Source organism: Chenopodium album, chromosome 24 (genome assembly GCF_948465745.1).
Source record: "Chenopodium album chromosome 24, dcCheAlbu1.1, whole genome shotgun sequence".
In the NCBI taxonomy this organism is placed as follows: Eukaryota; Viridiplantae; Streptophyta; class Magnoliopsida; order Caryophyllales; family Amaranthaceae; genus Chenopodium; species Chenopodium album.
In genome coordinates, this window is record NC_137857.1 from 37,180,351 (window position 1) to 37,201,192 (window position 20,842).

At 40.9% G+C, this 20,842-nt stretch overlaps 1 pseudogene across 1 annotated transcript; it reads left to right on the forward strand.

The window, feature by feature from the left end:
* The first annotated feature begins 609 nt into the window (after positions 1-609).
* On the forward strand, positions 610-15,570 carry LOC145610221 (TATA-binding protein-associated factor BTAF1 pseudogene; annotated as a pseudogene). Its single transcript, XR_014106253.1, has 5 exons — positions 610-6,957; positions 7,599-7,680; positions 8,196-8,300; positions 14,214-14,296; positions 14,887-15,570. The product of XR_014106253.1 is annotated as a TATA-binding protein-associated factor BTAF1 pseudogene (transcript).
* The last annotated feature ends 5,272 nt before the right edge of the window (positions 15,571-20,842 follow it).

A 20,842-nucleotide genomic window follows, 5' to 3' on the forward strand; every position in this document is an offset into this window, starting at 1 on the left:
TCGGTCAGGGGTTACTCAGTTAGGAGTTACTTGAGGGGTTACTCGGTCAAGGGTTACTCGAGTTATTCGATCAGGGATTACTTGAGTTAATCTGTCAGGGTTATGATACTCGAGTTACTCGGTCATGAGTTACTTGAGGGTTACTAAGTCAGGGGTTACTTCAGGGACTACTCAGTCTAGGCCTCTGGGGTTACTTGAGGGGTTACTCAGTCAAGCGTTACTCGAGTTACTCAGTCAGGGGTTCGTTTAGGTGTTATTCAGTCAGGAGTAACTCGAGTAACCCATGACTGAGTCACTCAAGTACCCCTACCACGCGGTGGTAGCCATCCACACAGAAAAATCCCCCTTATTATTTTTTTTTTTTTTTTTGAAACACCCTTATTATTATTATTTTTGAAACCATTATTATTATAATTATTATTATTATTTGGCTTATGGGGTTTAATTTGATGTCAACTACTTTTGTTCACCTAAAAGATACATATAATTCTATCATTAGTTATATCCCGGGCACATACTAGTTTTATTTTAATTTTAAAGTGGGGTAGCCTTATTTGGGCGTTAGTATTTCGTAAATTGTCAAATGCCAACAGAAAATGAGGATTCAAAGCTCTCTTCTTCCTTCAAACCCTCTCTTCTATCTCTCTATATATACTCTCCAATGTATTCTCCTTCGCATTTTCCGGCTAACTTTTTCTTCCTTCAGATCCCTAATTTCACCTTAAACCCCAGATTTTTCCCCTTTTTAGGGTTTCCTCTTCTCAATTTCTTCCCCAATTGCTTCGATTTCAATCTCAATTTCTCCCTGTTCTTCACTGTAATGTCATGGCGCAGCAGGTCCCGCAACCTCAACCTCAGCCGCAGCAGCAGTCATCTTCGCGGCTCAATCGTCTCCTCACCTTGCTCGATACTGGGTCGACGCAGCAAACTCGGTTCGCAGCAGCGAGGCAAATCGGGGACATCGCTAGGTCGCACCCTCAGGAGCTGAATCCGTTGTTGAGGAAGGTGTCGCAGTGTTTGAGGAGTCGGAATTGGGATACGAGGGTTGCAGCGGCGAAGGCAATTGGGGCTATTGCGGAGAACTCGAAGCGGGTTTCGATCGAGCAGCTGGTTGATATTGCGGCGAAGAAGGTTTCCGATGCCGGGTTCGGGTGCCCTGAGTTGAAGCCGAAGAATGAGGCAAGTATTTCATCGTTTCGTAGTTTTGATATTAATAAAGTGTTGGAATTTGGGATTTTATTGGCTTCTGGGGGGCAGGAATATGATGTTAGTGATGATAATAATGCTAAAAATTCTAAAGAAAGATTGGCTAGACAAAAGAAGAATCTTCGTAGGAGATTGGGGCTTGATATGTGTGAACAGTTTATGGATGTTAGTGATATGATTAGGGATGAGGATCTTGTAATGTTTCCATCTTCGGAATCATCGAAAACTGTAGGTGATTATAGTAGGAAGAGAGGTGGGTATCGGCCATTTCGGTCGCAGAGGCCGAGTGCTAGGGAATTGAATCTTTTGAAGAGGAAAGCGAAGGTTAATTCGAATGATGTTAGGTGTGGGGTGAATGTAGGGGTGCAGAAGGCGGGGACTGTTTCGTCGGGTGGGTCTGAGGGGTTTGGAGGAGGTAGTGGTTCGGGTAAGGGATCGGTTGATACGGCTACTGATGATGATGGGGTGGAACTTGAGGAAGATGGGTATTGGCAGTTTCATGGGTATGTTGAGCAGCTTCTTGTTGATATGTTTGATCCTGTTTGGGAGATTCGTCATGGGAGTATTATGGCCTTGAGGGAAATTTTGACTTATCAGGGTGCTTATGCTGGGGTGTCTATGAATGACTCGGGCTCTCGGGGTGGTCAGGCAGTGGATAGTGCGAGTGAGAAAGTGAGTTTACCTGTAAAAAGGGAGAGGGAAATCGACTTGAATTTGGAAGTTCCAGAAGATGGTTCTATGGAGATTTTGAAAAGGGTGAAGCATGAAGGCATAGAACCATTTTCGGAGCAAATGTCTGTGAAGATTGAGCAAAATGGAGAAAATGATTCTACCCTGTTTGTATCTGAAGCTAATATTGGTTCTGTAATAATGAAATCTGAATCTGATGTTTTAGAGGTGAAGAGTGTGAGTGAAGGTGGTGATTTGCATATGATAGATTCAATTGATGCTGCAGAGAAGAAGGTAGATGTGGTGGAAAGTCTTAGCACGAATCCTGAGCTGATGAATTTGGTGGGATCAGCTAGGAATTCATGGCTTAGAAACTGTGAGTTTCTACAAGACTGTGCTATTTGCTTCCTTTGTGTGCTATCATTGGATCGTTTTGGAGATTATGTCTCAGATCAAGTTGTTGCTCCTGTGAGGGAAACATGTGCTCAAGCGTTAGGGGCTGTGCTCAAGTACATGGCTCCTGAATTAGTGCGTGAAACTATGAATATATTATTGCAAATGCAAAAGAGAACAGAATGGGAAATTCGCCATGGCAGCTTGTTGGGGATTAAATATCTGATTGCTGTACGGAGAGAGATGATGTCTGATTTGCTGGGGTTTGTTTTACCTGCTTGCAAAAGTGGACTGGAAGACCCTGATGATGATGTCAGAGCAGTTGCTGCAGATGCTCTTATACCCGCTGCATCTTCCATTGTTGCTAACATGAATCAGTTGCTGCATCCGATTGTAATGCTGTTGTGGGATATTTTGCTTGATTTAGATGATCTTAGCCCGTCTACCAGTAGTGTCATGAATCTTCTGGCAGAAATCTATACTCATGCAGGGTTGACTGGAAATATGCTTGATACGTTGATACTGCAGGGTCCTCAGGAACTTGATCTAAATGAAGAATTGTCATACAAAGATGATTTGGAGGTAACAGCAGCAAACGAAAACCCTTATATGTTATCAGCTCTGGCTCCACGTTTATGGCCATTTATGAGACATAGTATCTCATCGGTTCGATATTCAGCCATTAGAACGCTGGAAAGGCTGCTTGAAGCTCGATATAAAAGACACATCACTGAGCCTTCTGCTGATTCTTTTTGGCCTTCCTCAATCTTGGGTGACACCCTTCGAATTGTCTTCCAAAATTTACTTCTGGAGTCAAATGAAGAAATTTTACAGTGCAGTGAGAGGGTGTGGAAGCTATTGCTTCATTGCCCTGTTATAGATCTAGTAACTGCTGCAAGTTCCCATATCTCCTCATGGTTGGAGTTGGCTACTACTCCTTATGGCTCCGAATTGGATATTTCAAAGATGTTTTGGCCTGTCGCTCCACCTCAGAAAGGAAGATTTGTCACTGCTGCAAAAATGCGGGCTGTGAAGGTGGACAGTTATGCTGGAAGAGGTGGTAATGTAGGGGCTGCAAAAGGGACCATTCTAGAGGACTCTGGAGATGCTTCTGTCAAGATAGTTGTTGGTGCTGATTCGGAGAAGTCTGTGACTCGCACGCGAGTAGTGGCTGCAGCAGCTTTGGGTATTCTTGCTTCAAAGTGGCCAGAGTCATCAATACACCATATAACTGATCCACTATGGAAAGATATATCCTCATCATCTGGTGTCCAGCGGCAGATATCTTCGATGGTTCTGATTGCTTGGTTTAAGGAGATGAAAAATGGGGATGTTTCACCAGCACAAGGAGTTAATTCTGCTCTTTTTGAACAATTTAAGATTTGGCTGCTGGATTTGTTGGCCTGTACTGATCCTTCTTTGCCAACAAAAGATTCATCACTACCTTATGCTGAGCTGTCAAGAACATACTCCAAGATGCGCAGTGAAGCCAGTCACTTGTTCCAAGCTGTTGAGTCATGTGGAATGTTGAAGGATCTTTTGTCAACTACTAGTATTGACCTTGGAAACTTGGGTATGGATGATGCAGTGGACTTTGCTCTGAAAGTTGTGCTGCCTAGCTATGATAGCTCTGTAGAGAGTCTCGGAGAAAAGCTTGCTTTAGATGATGTAGAATCCTCAAGACAACGTTTACTGACAACCACTGGCTATTTGAAGTGTGTGCAAAGCAATTTGCATGTTACTGTTTCTTCTTTGATTGCCGCTGCAATTGTATGGATTTCAGATCTTCCTAAGAGGCTTAATCCAATTATCTTGCCCCTGATGGCTTCTCTGAAAAGAGAACAAGAGGAAATACTGCAACAGAAGGCTGCTGAAGCTCTTGCCGAGCTCATCAATGATTGTATTGCACGTAAACCCAGTCCTAATGAAAAATTGGTCAAGAACGTTTGTAGTTTGACCTGCATGGACCCTTCTGAGACACCTCAAGCAGGAATCATAACATCAATGGAAGTCATTGAGGACCAGGAACTCCTTTTATGTAGAAGCATGAGTTCAAATCAGAGGTCTAGGGGTCGTTCAGTAGCTAGTGTTGAAGAGAGATCAAAGGTTGAAGGTTTCATCAGCAGGCGAGGAGCTGAACTTGCTCTTAAACACTTGTGTAAAAAGTTTGGGGCTTCCTTGTTTGACAAAATTCCCAAGTTATGGGATTGTCTTTCAGAAGTTCTTAAGCCCATTGATCTGCAAGGGGAAGTTTCTGCTGAAGAGAAAAAGATTACGGTAGCAATTGAATCTATCAGTGATCCTCAACTTTTGATAAATAACATACAAGTGGTACGCTCAATTGCCCCTTTGCTGGATGATGCATTAAAGCCAAAACTGCTCACTCTCCTCCCATGCATTTTCAGATGTGTTCGTCATTCACATGTTGCTGTTAGATTAGCCGCTTCCAGATGTATTACTACTATGGCAAAGTCCATGATAGTTAGTGTGATGGCATCTGTGGTTGAGAATGCTGTGCCTATGTTGGGTGATACTGCATCTGTTCCTGCCAGACAAGGAGCAGGTATGCTTATTGGTCTGCTTGTCCAAGGATTGGGAATGGAACTGGTCCCTTATGCTCCCTTGTTAGTTGTTCCTCTTCTTAGGTGCATGAGTGATTCTGATGCTTCGGTAAGGCAGAGTGTGACACGGAGTTTTGCTGCATTGGTGCCTTTTCTTCCTTTGGCGCGCGGCCTTGCTCCGCCTGCTGGAATCAATGAAAGCTTGTTACGAGACAAAGAGGATGCAAAATTCTTGGAGCAGCTACTTGATAATTCTAGCATCGATGACTATAAACTTTTTACCGAGTTAAAGGTAACCTTAAGGAGATACCAACAGGAAGGCATTAATTGGTTAGCTTTCCTTAGACGTTTTAAATTGCATGGAATTTTATGCGATGATATGGGACTTGGTAAAACCTTACAAGCTTCTGCAATAGTTGCATCAGATATAGCCGAACATCGCCTGATAAATAATGGCAAAGAGCCTCTTCCCTCTTTGATTGTTTGCCCGTCAACTCTTGTTGGTCATTGGGCATATGAGATAGAGAAGTTTATTGATCCTGCTGTTATCAGTACTCTTCAATATGCTGGCTCTGCCGAGGAACGCATTATCATTAGAAGTCTCTTCAACAAGCATAATGTTATCATCACTTCATATGATGTTGTGCGTAAAGATGTCGATTTTTTTGGGCAGCTTCAGTGGAATTATTGCATCTTGGATGAGGGGCATGTTATAAAAAATGCCAGGTCTAAGATTACTGCTGCGGTGAAACAGTTGAAAGCTCAAAATCGTCTTATACTCAGTGGAACTCCTATTCAAAATAACATTTTGGATTTGTGGTCTCTTTTTGATTTTTTGATGCCTGGTTTTCTTGGATCTGATAGGCAATTTCAAGCTTTATATGGAAAGCCCTTGTTGGCAGCAAGAGATCCGAAATGTTCTGCTAAGGATGCTGAAGCTGGTGCTTTAGCTATGGAGGCTCTGCACAAGCAGGTGATGCCGTTCTTGCTCCGACGAACAAAAGACGAAGTCTTATCTGATCTTCCTGAGAAAATCATTCAGGACAGATATTGTGACCTTAGCCCTGTTCAATTGAAACTATATGAGCAGTTTTCAGGCTCTCATGCTAAAAAGGAAATATCAAGTATTGTCAATCTGGATGACTCCAACAAAGAGGCTAAGGATGAAAAAGTTGCTCCTAAAGCATCATCACATATCTTCCAGGCACTTCAGTACCTGCTCAAACTTTGCAGTCATCCACTGCTAGTAGCTAGTGATGATGCAGTTGATTCACTAAAACATATTTTGTCAGATCTCCTTCCTGGAAGTCCTGATGTCATCTCTGAACTCCATAAACTTCACCACTCTCCTAAATTGATTGCTCTTCAGGAGATCCTGGAAGAGTGTGGGATAGGTGTGGATGCATCTAATTCTGAAAGCATGATCAACTTTGGTCAGCATAGAGTTTTGATATTTGCTCAGCATAAGGCCTTGTTGGACATAATAGAAAGAGACTTGTTCCGTAGCCATATGAGAAATGTGGCATATCTGCGCTTGGATGGATCCGTACATACAGAAAAGCGTTTTGATATAGTCAAAGCTTTTAATTCTGATCCTACAATTGACGTATTGCTGCTTACAACGCATGTTGGCGGGCTTGGTTTGAATTTGACATCAGCTGACACTCTTATTTTTATGGAGCATGACTGGAATCCAATGCGAGATCTCCAGGCAATGGATAGAGCACACAGGCTTGGTCAAAAGAAAGTAGTGAATGTCCATCGTCTCATCATGCGGGGAACTCTAGAAGAGAAAGTTATGAGCCTTCAGAAATTCAAAGTATCAGTTGCTAATTCTGTTATCAATGCAGACAATGCCAGCTTGAAAACAATGAACACAGATCAGCTCTTGGACCTTTTCACGCCTGCTGAGAACTCCAGAAAGGGCGGCTTAAAACTGAAGAACTCCGAGGGAAATTCAAATGAAAATAAAAAAGGATCTGGAAGTGGCAAAGGCTTGAAAGCCATTCTTAATGGTCTGGAAGAACTCTGGGATCAATCACAATACACAGAAGAATACAATCTTGACCAGTTTCTATCAAAGCTCAATGGTTGAGCATCAAAACTGGTGGAATTGTGTATATAATTTGTAAGTTCTATAAATTCTACAATTAATTGGTTGTGATCCCTTGCCTTTGGATTTTACATTTTCTTTTGAAATTAATACAGCTGGATAAGCTTCTTTCTTGTACATTAAGATGAGCTTCGTTTTATCTTATACTTTCTCCATTTCATTTTAGCTGGTACGTGTTGACTTTAAACACTATTTACGGAAATTACTTTGACTTTTTTCTGTGATATATACTTGAGAAAATACATAGTCAATGGGGAGTCTTGTTAGATTCGTCTCATTGTATAATTTCAAATATGAACTTTATATAATTTTTTGCGTATTGATAATTGAAGGTTTTAATGTTTGAAATTGTATACCTAGTAGGCTACTTTGCACCATATTTCTGTGTGGTGTTTATTTCACAACACCGGGCAATCTAAAGGGAGGGAGAAGATAGAGGAGTTTTTTTTTTTTTTTTTTTTTTGTTGGGGGGGAGGGGGGGGGGGGGGGGGCTTTGGAATAGTAGTCAACTTTAGTGATTAATCTCCGAGTTGAAACATAAAACATCAACATCTTACTTGCTACATAAAATGTCAACATCTTACTTGCTACATAAAATGTCAACATCTTACTTGCTACACGACTATGGCATACTAAGGGTTCTCTTTTTCTGTCAGGTATACTGAGGGTCAAAACAGCTCCATGTTTTATAGAGTGCTTCTCCTCCATTTGTGTAATTGTTGCCTGTCAGCTCTGCTGGTATGTTGTATCTAATATTTATCTGGTCAATTGTTATCAATACTGCTCTTATTCAAATCTTTTTTTTCTCTTTGGACACAAGATCTTGTTTTTGCTGTGGTAAAGGTTCTCTAACAAATCTGAGATTAGCTTTTGTGGGGTTAGATAAACTTTTTTGGACTAAAAATAGGGGTGGGGAGGTGGGGGTGGAAACAGTTTGAACTATGTGATGTTTTTGGTGTAAATGAGGTCTAGCCTCCTGCCAGTTTTGTGACTGGGTGAGATATATTTTTAAAACAGAAATTTTAGCATTTCTACATTATGATGACAATTAATTGTAAAATTCCCACTGGCCTATAGAATGTAGATTATTATCTATTTAATTGGTAGCCATTATAATTCTTCACGTAAAGATGATTTACTGTGTACAACTCATCATTTGCATTTGAGAGTTATAGAAACAGACCTGCTTTACAGGCTTCAAAACCTTATCAAATTATCATGAGCTGACATGCTGTTACCTTCTCATTGTTCAGGAATAGCACGTTTACAAGGCCAGGATTTTTAGGTGCTTCAGGGAAGAGCAATGGGAACAATTCAAGTAACAGAGGAGTGCATTTTCTGCCTGTTGCTCTTCCAAGGTACATATTGCAAAGAGATCAGATTTTAAGGTTTCTAGTTAGGGCTACCTTTATCCTAAGACTTGGAATACTCTACGGGATTCTATGATAATTGTAAGACAATAAATTAGTAGAAAGGTTGGATTTTTGATTGAATTGCAAAAGTGTACCGTGCTCAATGGCTTTAGGCCATTACTCTCCAAGATTTCTCATACAATTTCTGGATAGTTATGCCCTCTAAGGCTTACAATATTTATACTACTCCTTCCCTTCCTCTCATTGGCCTAATGCCTTAATTACTCTAGCTACTCTTCTTGTCCTCTTGCTAAATTACAAAAGGTCTGCTCCACTAAGAGCCGTTGCTGCTGCTTGAGGAGGAGAGGTGTGTTGCCCCTTCCCCTGCTGCTGTACTCCCTCCTGATGTGGCTGCTTTCTCTGTCTTCGGCTGTAAGTAATGGTGATTGGTGGTGAGGGTGAGTGCATTGCAACACCCCCCCCCCTAAAACAGCCACCTTGTCCGCAAGGTGGAAGTCTGGAAAAGTGGCATTGATAGCTGCAGGATCCTCCCAAGTCGACTCAAATTCAGGTACCCCGAGCCACTTCATAAGGACCTCAATAGCTGAACCATCCCCTGCTTTCGCCCGTGTCTCTAGAACAGCCTCTGGCACCACCACCAGTTCCAGCTCTGGTGTTATCTGCTCCGGAATTGTAGGAGCCTGATTACGGTCCCCCACCACTTGCTTGAGCTGCGAAACATGAAAAACCGGGTGCAACTTACACTCATCTGGCAACTTAAGCTTATATGCCACTTTACCCACGCGCTGAATAATCTCAAAGGGTCCATAAAATCTTGCAGCCAATTTCTCAAAAGGACGTCTTGCCAAGGACTTTTGCCGATACGGTTGAAGTTTGAGGAACACAAACTCCCCTACAGAAAACTCCACTTCCCTTCTCTTACGGTCGGCATTCTTCTTCATGATTTGCTGGGCCCGAAGTAAATTGAATTTCAACTCATCTAACATGACATCCCTTTCTCGCAGCACCTCATCCACCATATCCACAAGGGTCTGCCCTGCTCCCACCCTAATCAAACGTGGTAGGTCCCTGCCATACACCGCCTTGAAGGGTGTGTAAAGAGTGGAAGAGTGTGGGGTGGTGTTGTACGAGTACTCTGCCCACGCCAGCCATCGAGCCCACGATTTGGGTTGCCCACTAGCGAAACACCGCAAATACGTTTCAAGTCTTTTGTTGACCACTTCGGATTGACCATCCGTTTGTGGGTGGTAGGAGGTACTTCTCTTCAATTCGGTTCCCTGTAAGCGAAACAATTCCTTCCAAAAAACACTTACAAATATTCGATCCCTGTCCGTAATAATACTTCCCGGCACCCCGTGCAAACGCACCACCTCCCTTACAAACACCTCAGCAACTCCATACGCGGTAAAAGGATGCTTAAGCCCGATAAAGTGAGCATATTTCGACAATCTATCAACCACCACAAGAATGGTGTCAATTCCTTTAGAACGAGGAAGACCTTCAATGAAGTCCATCGTCACGTCTTCCCAAATCTGTTCCGGGACCGACAGCGGTTGTAGTAGTCCGGCCGGTGACTGTTGTGACAACTTATTCCTTTGGCACACCATACATTGCCGCGTATACTCCGCCACGTCTCTCCTCATACCACTCCAAAACCACTCCGCTCCGAGCCTTAAATAAGTCTTGGTCTCTCCAATATGTCCCCCCTCCGGCGAATCATGATACGCCTTGAACAGAGCAGCCTTGACACTCGAGTGTCGAGGAATCACCACGCGCCCCTTGTAGCACAACCGCTGCTGCTCTATTGTGTACCCTGTCGCGGCTTCCCCCTTCTCCACAACCTCCTTCAATTGCTGTAATTCCGCATCCTTCTCAATTTCTTGTGTCAAAACATTCCAATCCACCCCTTGCGTGGACAATAAAGCCCCCAATTCTTTCCCCTGCTCATCTTCACCCCTCCTTGAAAGAGCGTCGGCCACCCGATTAGCCACTCCCGGCTTGTATTGGAGGTCAAAATCAAATCCGATCAACTTTCTCACCCATTTTTGATACTCCATGCCGATTTCTCGTTGTTGGGTGATGTATTTAAGGCTTTGTTGATCACTCCTCACGACAAACCTCCTCCCCAACAAATAGTGCTTCCATTTTTGCACCGCCAAGCACACGGCCATTAATTCCTTCTCATAGATCGACTTACTCCTTCCTCCGGGTCCAAGCACCTTGCTAAAGTAAGCTACGGGTCGCCCTTCCTGCATTAAAACTGCCCCGAGTCCATATCCGGAAGCGTCGGATTCGACTATGAAAGTCTTCTGAAAATTCGGCATAACAAGAACTGGTGCGGAGGTCATCGCCTCCTTGAGTTGCTGAAAAGCAGCGTCGGCCTTGGAGCTCCACCCAAAATTATCCTTCCTCAATTGATCAGTTAGAGGATAAGCGATTTGGGCATAATTTTTGATAAATTTGCGGTAATATCCTGTAAGTCCAAGAAACCCCCTTAAATCTCTCAAGGATTTAGGAGTGGGCCAAGCCAACATGGACCTCACTTTGTCATGATCCACCGAAACCCCCTCCTTGGATATTACGTGGCCCAAATAAGCCACTACCTCCTTACCAAATTCACATTTCTTCATATTTGCAAATAGAGTATGTTTCTCAAGTGTAGCTAAAACAATTCTCAAATGCATAATGTGATCATCCTTGTTAGCACTATAAATTAATATGTCATCAAAAACACAAGGACAAATTTGCGTAAGTGGGGGCGGAATACCTCGTTCATAAGCGATTGGAAGGTGGCCGGAGCGTTTGTGAGCCCAAATGGCATCACCAAAAACTCGTAGTGCCCTTCATGTGTTCGAAAAGCCGTCTTATGTGTGTCTTCCGGCCTCACTAAGATTTGATGATATCCGGCCTTCAAGTCTAGCTTAGAAAACACTTGTGCTCCATTTAACTCATCAAGGAGCTCATCAATCACAGGAATGGGATACTTGTCGGCCACGGTCTCTTTGTTCAAGGCACGATAGTCTACACAAAACCTCCAAGATCCGTCCTTCTTTTTCACCAAAAGAACCGGGCTTGAAAATGGGCTAGTGGATGGCTTGATAATTCCGGCCTCTAACATTTCTCCAATTAACTTCTCGATCTCGTCCTTTTGAAATTGGGGGTACCTATAAGGACGAACGCTCACGGGATTCGTGCCTTCTTTGAGTATGATCGAATGCTCATGATTCCTAATAGGTGGCAGCCCCTTAGGAGACTCAAATACCCCTTCGAATTCACCTATCACTCCTGCCAAAAATTCGGGTATCTCCTCGGTTTTTCCCTCCTCTTCCTTGCCCTCTATTCGGTTCAACTCCACAAGTAGCCCCCCACTCTCCTTTCTCAAAGTCTTGATCATGGCTTTCAAGGTTATGCCCGTCCGGGCTAGGCTCGGATCCCCACGAATGGTCACCGTACGGTGGTCTAGAGTGAACGTCATCTCTTGGAGCTTCCAATTCGTAAGCACGGCCCCAAGCTTCTCCAACCATTGAATCCCCAATATTACATCCGAGTTGCCTAATTGAAGAGGTAAGAAATCGTCCTCCAACTCTACTCCTTGTAACTTCAAGTGCACACCCTTGCATTGTCCTCTTCCCTTAATGTTCTCTCCATTGCCCAAAGAAACCCCGAAAGGAGTGTCTCCCGTAATAGTTAACCCAAGTGCCTTCACGGCTTGTTGAGCTATAAAATTATGTGTGGCGCCGGGATCAATCATGACTACTACGGTTTTGTCACTGATGGTTCCATGGAGTCTCATGGTTTTGGGGTTAGACAATCCGACCATGGAGTTCATAGATATGGCGGTTGGTATCTCCTCTTCCTCTTCTCTACACTCGTTCTCCATGATAGCTAGCTCCCCGGGATTCTCATACTCCTCATCCTCCACCAACAACACACTAAGTTGCTTGGCCGGACACACATGCGTAGGCCCCGTCCAACGACCGTCACACGGGAAACACAAACCCTTCGCCCTCTTATCTTGAATCTCCCTCTCCGTCAACCGTCGAACTTCACCATTAAACCTCCCTGGACTAGTACTCACTCGATTGTAGTTGGATGTTGTGGGGTGATTAACTGAGGCAATTGAACTTTGGGGTGTACTGGGAGTTGGGTTATTTTGTGTTTGGGTTTTGGCTGGGTTAAAAGGTTGGGTATTGTGAGTGTTGTGAGTTGGGCTATGGGATACGGATTGGGCTGGCCAGCTCCTAAGATAGTTGTTGCAGGACTTTTGTTGAGGTAAGAGTACGGCCCAGGTCTACTAAATACCCCACCCGTTTTCTTCAGCCCGGCGACCCGATTTCGCTCCTCAACCCGCACCGCTAAGTCCATAGCATCCTCCAAACTCAACGGGTTCAACATTCGGATCTCCGCCTTCACTTCGTCCTTCAAACCATTGATAAACTGGGCTTTCAACAAACTTTCGGGAATATCTGATAAAGGCGCAGCCTTTTCAATGAACACTCGTCTATAGTCCGCCACCGTGGTTGTCTGCGTCACAGCAAGCCATTGCTCGTGAAGGGTACCGGCATTAACGGGCCGGAATTGAGTGAGGAGTCTCATCTTCAAATCTTCCCAGTTCATCCCGGCCGCTGGCGGAACTCCCGTTGGTGCCACCGCAGAGCGTCACCCTCCATTGCCACCACTGCCGCCTGCAACTTCTCCGCCTCGGTCAATCGATAAAACTGAAAGTATTGTTCTCCCCGTATGATCCACCCATCCGGATCTGACCCATCGAACGTAGGTAAGTCGAGTTTGCGGAATTTCCAACGATTATCGGAGTTATGGTGGTGTGGTGGTTCGTCGGTGTAGCCATTGTGAGGTGGGTTGGGTGGCGGCTGAAACCCCGTACCCAAATTCCAGTTGCCGAATCTCAGACCGTTAAGCACTCCGGCACCTGCCGGTGTTTCGTTATAGCCACCACTCGCGATTGGTGAACCATTGTTTCCTCCCACGTTCTGGGGTTGCTCCACCTCTTCGTTTGTACCAACATTCGGGATGGGTTGCTTGCCTAAGGCCTTGAGGGCGCCTCGGATCTCGTCAAGGACCTTGTCCTGCCTTCCCGCCGTCATATGGATCTGCTGATTCACGTCTTGACGGAACCTATCCATCTTCCCGTCCTCTCTTATCCTCCACTTCTCCATGGCTTCTGCTTGTTGCTTCAGCAAGGCTTGTGATAGTGAGTTCTCCCCCTCCCCTAATTTTTCCAGCATCTCTTCTACCTTCTCTTCCAGCGCCGCCACTCGCTCCGGCGTCACTGTTAATGGCGTCGGCGGCATGGTTGCTCTGATACCAAGTGGAATACTCTACGGGATTCTATGATAATTGTAAGACAATAAATTAGTAGAAAGGTTGGATTTTTGATTGAATTGCAAAAGTGTACCGTGCTCAATGGCTTTAGGCCATTACTCTCCAAGATTTCGCATACAATTTCTGGATAGTTATGCCCTCTAAGGCTTACAATATTTATACTACTCCTTTCCTTCCTCTCATTGGCCTAATGCCTTAATTACTCTAGCTACTCTTCTTGTCCTCTTGCTAAATTACAAAAGGTCTGCTCCACTAAGAGCCGTTGCTGCTGCTTGAGGAGGAGAGGTGTGTTGCCCCTTCCCCTGCTGCTGTACTCCCTCCTGATGTGGCTGCTTTCTCTGTCTTCGGCTGTAAGTAATGGTGATTGGTGGTGAGGGTGAGTGCATTGCAAGACTTTTCTTTGATGACTAGATGATTGTGTTGAGGGTTTGTGAAATAGTTGTAGCTGTCTCTACCTTTTCTCCTTTCAGTAGTCCCTGTCACCCCCTTTCCAAGTTGCTTTTTCATGCAAATTAATGCTAATCTAGTCTGCTAAATTTTGGTTTTTCTTTTCAGTACATCTGCTTGGGCAAAATCATGTAGATTGTAAGAGATGTCACTATGTCAGATGAAGGAGATGGAGGAAGCCACCATTTCAGGTAGGCACCATAAACACTTTTTTAAAAAAATGATGAGTTGTTTGTTATCCATTGTTACTTATACTTGTACCTTCATATCATATCTATTTGTGCTAACCATTCACTTTATGCATTCATCTACTAGTATTTCTTTTTGTCTTCTGCTTAACATTCTGATCTATGTCTGTTAGTCCCTGTTGTATGACGTGTGTTGATGGGCAGTTGAAAATATACCTCTTGAAGGGGTTTAATGTGTGTAATCCCATAAGTGGGGTCGGCTACATGAACTAAAAGTGATTATTCCGTATGATCATCTACAAAAATCTTCCTCCACAAAAATTAAAACTTATTTACGTAGAGTTGTGTACATAATCCTTCCAATTTTCCAACACATATCAATGCTGTGAGACTTCCATGTTTTAAAATGTCCTAAAATTCTATGTACGAGTAGTAACTAATGTACAAGTTAGCCAGGATCAGAGGGCCGTTTCTTTCTTTTTTTTTTTTTTTTTTTTTTTGATCTAAAGTCAATGATATTAATTCTTAGTTATACTGGTTTTCAAATGGGAAGGTTAACACAAGATTGTCACTTGCTTCTTTTCTGTTTTCAGGTTGATCTTTTGTGGTTAAAACAAGATTGCCTCTCTTCTTATTGTAAAGCTGAACTCTGAACATAGCTGATGAGAGAATTTTTATCCGGTTTAACATTCAAATCAACAAGTGTAGTGGAAGTTGCCAAGAAGTGGTGACTTTTGAAACTGTCCATTTTGTTGGATCCGAACTCTGAAGCCAATGAACATATGCAAATTTTGGAACAAGAAAACATGATTGACATGCAAATGAAGTAATGAAGCCTTTGAACTGATTATCTGGTGAAGAAAGTAGATGTCTGACCACTATTCAATTGATTTTTAGTTGGATTCCAAAGCATAGCTGGTTTTCTTGAGATATGTTGGGTGTGATGTTTAGCTTTCTACTTCTAGTATTAAATTGAAAAGAAATCAAGGAGTCCTCCGCATATCTTCTTCCTTATGATCAAATCACACTATTCATAACTAGAAGTGTCTTATCTTGCTCTTTCTTGTAGCTTCAACTATCATTTTTATTCCAGCTGGCTTTCTCCCAATTTTTTAGCTGCTTTGCATTTTGGTGAATGCTGTTTGCTGAATGCAATCAGTGCGCAGGTCTTTTCTGAAGTGTTTGTGTTATAAAAGATGTGATATATAAGTCATTGTAGTACCTCGCAATTTGCATCAACTTGCAAATTGAATGCTGTTAGAAATCAGTTTTTTTTATTTTTGTTGTTTTGTTTTGAAGATTGTAACAAATTGATTCTTATGGTATTGATTTATCCCGAATATCAGACCAATTTTCGACAGTACATACTACAGGAGATCGAAGCAGTGATCCATGTGGTTCTATTCGTTCTGCCAATCTGCCAAGAACTACATGATTGTTCCAATTTCGAAAAATGTTTCTTCTCTCAAGCTGGCGAATCCGTAGATTTTCATTTGCAATTTAGTTTTGCTAATGTAAGTGGTTTTGAAACTTTGTGTAGTTTATAATTCAAGTTTTTTCTTATAGGTTTTAACAGGAGAAGAGTACAAGTTGCATATTCAGCTTAAGAACATTATGGAGATGCATCATTTTGTTTTGTACTCCGCACTTTTCTGGTCTGGCCTCACATATTTTTTGCAGAGGACTTGCTATGTGTGAAGTTCAAGGGATCCAATTTTTGTTGAGAGATGAGACAGCAGCTTTTCATGGAGATAGAGAGTTCTTCTATCGTTGTAGTAGGTAAAACTCGCCAAGTACCATGCCAAGTTTGGAGACCTGGACAGCTTTGGCAAGTTTTTGACGCTTAGATTAGCTTAATGTGGGTGTAGGAGTACATTGTGGATGCTAGAAAACAAGCCATGTTAGAAATCATTCCTTGGTAATTCAGAGAGATGTTCAACCATTGGAACTTCCTGCTGTATAAAATCTGTTCAATATGAGTACATTGTTTCACATTTTAGTCATCTGTATTTAGTACTGTACTTCTTTCAGCTGCTTTATTTGATTATTTCAGCAGAATATTACGCATTCAGAGCCTTCAATTTTTGGTGTATGTGCTCTTCATATATGTCGATTCAATGATCAATTGTTTTGTAATTGACATTTAGTGAATTGTTGGGTGCTAATTGTTGGGTCCATTTCGGATCGAATATCCGAAGCTTCGGATATCTAAAATTGATATCCGAATCCGATCCGAAAATTTCGGATATCCAATATCCGAAATCATTCGGATCGGATATTTCGGATATCCATTATCCGATTATATTAAAAAGTTGATTATCTTATCTAATAAATCTCATTAATTATATCAATTTTGTAACATAAAGCCTTCCTGACGTTCCTGTATAATATATATGAGCATTGTAGTCTTTTTTTGCAAATTAAATTACCAAAAGACCACCTAAGTATTAATTGACAATTTGACATACAACTCCTCAAATACTAAACCAGAAAATCAAATAACAAATCAAAATTCCCAAATTGAAAACCAGAAAATTAACACAAATAGATAAAAATAAAAAAAAAAAAAAAAAAAAAAAAAAAAAAAAAAAAAACAGATCAAAACTCGCAACAAATACTAGTAGATCTAAAATCAAACAAAAAATCAAAATTATCAACAACTAGAACCAAATTATGTAAGGTGGTTGTGTGTAGAACCAAATCAACTTCCAAACAGTTAGCAACTTTGCAACGATGCAGCAAATAGGAGCAAAAAAGACAAAGTTTTCAAATTTAGTTTTATTTAACATTATGATAAGCTTCCAAACAATGAAATAGACATACATATTGGAAATTAAGGACGAAAGAATGGCGATTTGCCGAGCAAATGCGAGTAGAAGAAGATCGAAAATGAAAAATAAAATTAAGGGAGGTTGGGCGTCTTCGAGAAGATCGAAAATGAAAAAAAAAATTAAGGGAGGTTGGGCGTAGAAGACGATCTTTGTCGTGATAGAGTGAGGGCCTATGAACGTTGAACGCCGTGAACGGTGGCCGGTGGCTATGAGCCTATGAAGGCTGGGTGGCGGCCTGAACATAGAGAGAGGGCAAGAATTTAGGGTTTTTCTTTTTTAGTGAGATATTGAAAGTAAGTAAGGTGTTGTGACTTGTGAATTTGTTTTACAGTAGAAAATTTCAGCTTTTTTATTTCCTGATATCAATATTTACCCTTTTCATTTCGGATATTAGTTCGGATATCCGATATCCGATATCCGAAAATTTTCGGATATCGGATATCCGAAAATTTGAAAACCAGTATCCGAATCCGTATCCGATTTCCGATTTTTCAAATCGGATATCCGATCCGAAATGAAAACTCGGATCGGATATCCTAAAATTCGGATCGGTTGCGGATCGGATTTTCGGATTTTCGGATTCTCGGATAGTTTTGTACAGGCCTAGTGCTAATTATTCTGTTGGGAAGTTTTTCTCTGACTGAACCCCTAAGCTTACAGGGAGAGGATGTCTTAGTGCGTTAGTGATCTTAGGGGTCATTTGGTTGAACGCGCAAGAAGTTTAGCACCTTAGGGCGTTAGTGATCTTAGGGGTCATTTGGTTGAATGCGCAAGAAGTTTAGCACCTTTGTGAAGTACTCAGTAAAACTTTAGGCTATGTTCATTTTAATCAAACATTTCGTTAATCTTTCACTTTCTAAGAAGTACTGATCTCACATTCTTACATAATGACCTAAAGTTATTGTATTTCTTTTTAATTGTCCATTTTTATATCACATTTTTGTATTTTATTTTCTTCTACTACTGGTATTTAATTCACAAAGTCACTATTGGATGTTATTAATTACTCCGCACATATCGCTCATTCTAGGAGCTTAATCTCGGATGTATTTAAAGCCTATTGCATAGGCGTTTTTTGTTGCAACATCGATCTTCATTGTAATTACTATGGGATGCTTATTGTAAATATTAAGGTTATAGCCTTTTAATATATATATCTACTAGTTATGTAAAAAAAAATAAAAAAAATAAATAAATTACTCCGCACTATTACAAAATTCACTTACTCCTTTATGTAGTATGAAATTAATTAACCTTTTTTTAATGAAACAAAATTAATTAAATTAACCTAAGTTTGACTTTTACGCAAATCAAAACAACACCAAATGATTATTTGGAATCTTGTTATGGTTCATTTTATTGCATTTTTAATAATTTCAAAAAAAAATTACCAAATACGGAGTACATACAGTATATATGTATTAATGTTAGTAAAATACTAAAATGTACGCATTGAATGTTGTGAATTATTGCCAAGCAAAATCATTAATTAAGGGACAAAGTGTCCGAGAGAAATTGAATATTAACATATGAGTACTTTCTATGTTGGTTTTTTTTTTATTTTATTTTTTTTGAAACAAAGCATCTAACAAATATATTAATAAGGGACAAAGCGTCCAAGATTATATACGGAGAGACTTTCGGGGGTAATGATTAATCCACACTTGTTCAACACCAAAAGGAACAATTCTAGCTAAGTGGTGACATGTACTTTCTTTTAAAAAAAGAAAAACATGTAAAAGTGATACTGCAGTAGAAAAATGAGTAAGAGTCTGTTCTCATTGACTGAACTGAGCTGAACTAAACTAAATTGAACTGAATTGAGCTGAACTGAAATGTGAATTTCAACGTATGAGAACATACCCTAATTATGAAATAATTATAAAATTTAGTAATTACAACCAAAACTATGTGCTCATGATGTCCTTTAACTACATAAACAAACAAGCATTCAGGTTTAAGAAAACCTTCATATTGTATGTATACCTATGAAAAATGATGGGATGCATCATTAGTACGTACAAATCACATGATTAACTAAATAGACCGTTAAGTATATAGCCAAATATCTTAGTTGGACACTGTATGGTATAGTGTACTACAAACCATTAAAAAAATTCCCACTATGAATCTATGATTAACGATATTAATGCTTCCAAAAATTATATTAACGTTGATAATTCAAATTTACCAAGTATTTGTACCATATAATATACCATACTTGTATAATTTAACGTCAAATTAAATTAAACCTCTCACTTTCCCCCCTTTTATTACTTCATATGGGATCCACACCTAACCTAAAATGTTAACGTTTAACTACCACGCGCCCATTAGTCGTAAAATTCAGACGAAGTGTCCCCTTCTTTGTAAATGAATATCCCACGTATATGGCCAAATGGCCCCTAATCTTTCTTAACTACTCCTCCGTACGTTCTACGGTTCTAGTAGTAATCTTTCGTTTACACTTTTTTTCCTGAGACATTTAATTTCCTAATCATACCCCTTTTATTAATCCGGGCGTTACCTTGGGTTGCTACTTTATATAGTTGTGCAATTGTTAATTTTTTAAAAGACATTTATTAGTTTATATGTGATTTATTACTTTTGTAGTATAACATTAAGTTGTGTGCAAGATGATAACATAAGTGACAATTAGTTAGATGGTTAACCATTGACTTTTCATCTAAGCAGTTGAGTGTTCAAACCTCTTTATCCATGTGTTAATCTCATAAGTGGGGGTCGACTATATAATCTAAAAGTGATTATTCCGTATAGTAATATACAAAATTCTTCCTTCCTCACCCCTTACGATCAAATAACTCATCATCATGCAAATCCATATGCTTCGTATCCTTCCTAACAAGTCATTTTCAGTATCTCTCTACCTCGTTAAACCTCTCTATGATCCCACTCTTCCGCTATTCGTACCGATGCACCCTAGGCTCTTCATCTGACATGCTCGAACCAACGCCAGCGGTTTTCCCTTAAGTTGTCTGTAATGAATGCGACACTCACTTTCTTGCAAACAACTTCATTTCTGATTATGTTTCTTACTAGAATGTCCCCGCACACTCATCTTAGCATGGGCATTTCTGTAACCTCCAACTTTTAATGTACTTATTCTTATAAGCCTAACATTTTGTACCATAGAGCAACACGAGTTTTATGCCAGTCCTATAAACTTCCCTTCAACTGTAAAAGAATGTTTTGGTTACAGAACACTTCTGTATCCGCTCTCCATTCAAACCACCTTGATTTTCCTATGGATCACCTCTTGATCAATGTCATTATTTTTTGGATGATCGACCATGCAAAGGTCAAATTCTTTCCGTCCAAACTCATTATATCATTGTTTGTCCCCCTCTGTGTACCCAAAGCGACACACCAAATACTAGTCTTACTCCAACTTAGCTTAAACCCTCTATATTCCAACCTTTGCCTCCATTGCTCCAATTTGGCATTGACTCCATTATTTATTTCATCCACCAAAACAAATATCATCCGTACATAAACCATGGATCCTCATCTTGAATTGGCCTAATTACTTCATAGCAGTTTTGCTGTTAAGTAAAACTAATGCCTTGCATACATTGACATATATTCCTAGTTATTCAAAAGCCGGTTCACACAAATACCACCAACCTCACTCCCATCGTCCTCCACTAAGCCATTAATTTGAATTTTGAAATCAACGTTCAAATCCTTATCTCTACTC